Source organism: Lathyrus oleraceus, chromosome 5 (assembly GCF_024323335.1).
Source record: "Lathyrus oleraceus cultivar Zhongwan6 chromosome 5, CAAS_Psat_ZW6_1.0, whole genome shotgun sequence".
In the NCBI taxonomy this organism is placed as follows: domain Eukaryota; kingdom Viridiplantae; phylum Streptophyta; class Magnoliopsida; order Fabales; family Fabaceae; genus Lathyrus; species Lathyrus oleraceus.
Window position 1 is genome coordinate 108697461 of NC_066583.1, and position 2880 is coordinate 108700340.

The 2880-nt window shown below is 38.2% G+C and overlaps 1 non-coding gene across 1 annotated transcript; it reads left to right on the top strand.

Moving 5' to 3' along the window:
- The first annotated feature begins 1303 nt into the window (after positions 1-1303).
- LOC127088455 (small nucleolar RNA R71) lies at positions 1304-1410 on the top strand. Its single transcript, XR_007790290.1, has one exon. It is a non-coding gene; the product is annotated as a small nucleolar RNA R71 (small nucleolar RNA).
- The last annotated feature ends 1470 nt before the right edge of the window (positions 1411-2880 follow it).

Consider the following 2880-nt stretch of genomic DNA (forward strand, 5'->3'; position numbering starts at 1 on the left):
CGCATAAGGCTTTATCTATGACAAATTTTCCTATGTGACAGGGTATAGAGAAACTACCAGGATCCTTAAGTTTTGGAGGCATATTCTGGATTATTGCGCTACATTCAGCAGTGAGTGTAACGGTTTCGCTATCTTCAAGTTTCCTTTTATTATAAAGAATTTCTTTTAAGAACTTAGCATATGAGGGCATCTGCGTAATACCTTCTGTAAACGGAATTGTGACGTTTAATTGTTTCAGTAGGTCAACAAATTTTTTAAATTGGCCCGCATCTTTGGTTTTAATAAGCCTTTGAGGGTAAGGGATATGTGGTTTATATGGTGGTGGAGGTACATAAGGTTCTTTCTTTTCTACGGTTTCCTTATTACTCTCTTCCTTTTCCTTAGGTTTACTTTCTTCCTCAGTTGACTTTTTAGAGTTTTGGTTTTCCATCCTTGGATCAGACGGTCCTTCTACTTCCGTTCCACTTCTTAATATGATTGCATGAGCGTGGCTTTTCGGGTTAGGTTGGGGTTGTCCAGGAAATGTACCAGTTGGGGCAGCAGTAGGCGCTTGTTGTTGAGCTACTTGTGAGATTTGTGTTTCCATCATTTTGTTATGGGTAGCCAGGGCATCTACTTTACTTGCTAGTTGTTTAATTTGTTCGCTAGTGTGTACATTCTGGTTTAAGAAGTCTTTATTGGTTTGTTGTTGAGAAGCTATGAAGTTCTCCATCATGATTTCTAAATTGGACTTCCTAGGAACGTTATTGTTAGGTGTAGATGGGATCGGCTTTTGATATCCCGGAGGTATAGCTGGGGCTTGATTGGGAGCTTGTCCTGGTGCGTATAAAGCATTATTACTCTTATATGAAAAATTAGGATGGTTCTTCCAGTTAGAGTTATAGGTATGCGAGTAGGGATTTCCTTGAGCATAATTCACTTGTTCTGCTTGGATTCCTGTTAGGAGTTGACAGTCTGCAAGAGTGTGACCTTGGATTCCACAGACTTCGCAATTTTGAGTGCGGCAACCACGATGGCTAGAGGTGATACATTTAAACTTTCAATTTTCTGGGCCAGAGCATCCACTTTTGCATTAACATGATCAAGGCTACTTATCTCGTACATGCCACTTTTCGTTTGAGGTTTCTCTACCATTGTTCGATCGCTTCCCCACTGATAATGATTTTGGGCCATGCTTTCGATAAGTTGATAAGCATCGGCATAAGGTTTATCCATAAGCACACCACCTGCGGCGGCGTTTATTGTTAACCTTGTGTTGTACAAGAGACCATTATAGAAGGTGTGAATTACTAACCAGTCCTCTAAACCATGGTGTGGACAAAGTCTCATCATGTCTTTGTATCTTTCCCATGCTTCGAAAAGAGACTCGTTATCTTTCTGTTTAAATCCATTTATCTGGGCTCTCAACATAGCTGTTTTGCTTGGAGGAAAATATCGGGCAAGAAAGACTTTCTTCAACTCGTTCCATGTGGTGACTGAGTTGGAAGGAAGAGACTAAAGCCATCTTCTAGCTTTATCTCTTAACGAAAAAGGAAAGAGACGAAGTCGAATTGCCTCTGAAGTGACACCATTAGCTTTAACAGTATCAGCGTATTGGATAAATACGGATAAATGAAGGTTTGGATCCTCGGTAGGATTTCCAGAGAATTGATTATGTTGCACTGCTTGTAGCAGCGAAGGTTTAAGTTCGAAGTTGTTTGCTTCGATTGCGGGTGGAGCAATACTCGAATGCGGCTCATCTTGCGATGGAGCGGCGTAATCTCGAAGAGCACGAGCTGGTTCTGCCATCTCGGGTATCGGCGAAGGAAAAAGATTTTTGAGATCAGGCACTTCGATTGGCGGAAGATTGTTTGCAGCACGATATTCCCAAATTCGTCGTAAGACTCGGAGATATAGTTCAATGTCGTTGATTCGTAAGTAAAACGGTTCGCCTTGTGAGCGAGTGTGTGGCATACAAATCAACGAAAGAAAAAAAAAGAAAAATAAAAATTACCTTAGTCTCTACAGCGTAACAGAAGAGTTACGATATCGACTAAATAAAAGTCCCCGGCAACGGCGCCAAAAACTTGATCGCGAATTTATGAGTCGATTTGGGGTACTAACTGCAAGTGCACAGTTCTATCGCGTAGTTTTAAAAGATATCGATCCCACAGGGACTTATGAATCGATATACCGTTTTCTAAGGTTACTTCGTAAAGCTAAGGCGGATGATACTTTGATTGTTTGGGGAAAAGTAAAACTAAAATTAGATCTAAATTAAATATCAATTAAGTGGATATCGGTATGTAGTTCATCGTAATTAGGGGATCAAATCTTCGTTGGTTTCTTGGTTTTAAAATAAATCTTTTCAGTAGACACTATTGATTAAAAGCCTTTTCTCAAACTCTCGCTCTGTTGAATAGACCATGACTTTATATTAACGTAGCTGTCACTTATTAGTTAAGTCCAAAATCACTTTTTGAAAACAACAGAATCTATAGAAACTTTTTTTAAGAAAACACTAACCGTTTAAACACCCTCGTCTCAAACTCTCGCTCTATTGACTTAGATTATATAATTAAACTTAAATGCTTAACTCTCGTCCTCACATTTAACCTTTAAAAATACTTTTTGAAAAAGATTAGAATTTAATTAACTCTAAAAATTGCTTTCGCCCTGATTTAGAATTAATATCCAATTTACACTGTCCAGTTAAAAACTCAAACTTTCGTTCTATTGATTTTAACTTCTTTATGTCTTTTACTCTCGTACAAAAACTTTGGGATTAACCCTGTAAATTGAGACCATAAAAAAGGTGACTTTATTTTTAAATGAAATTAAACCAACTTAGTTTTGATTCCTTCATTCCGTTTACTTTACATACCGATATCTAAAATACTT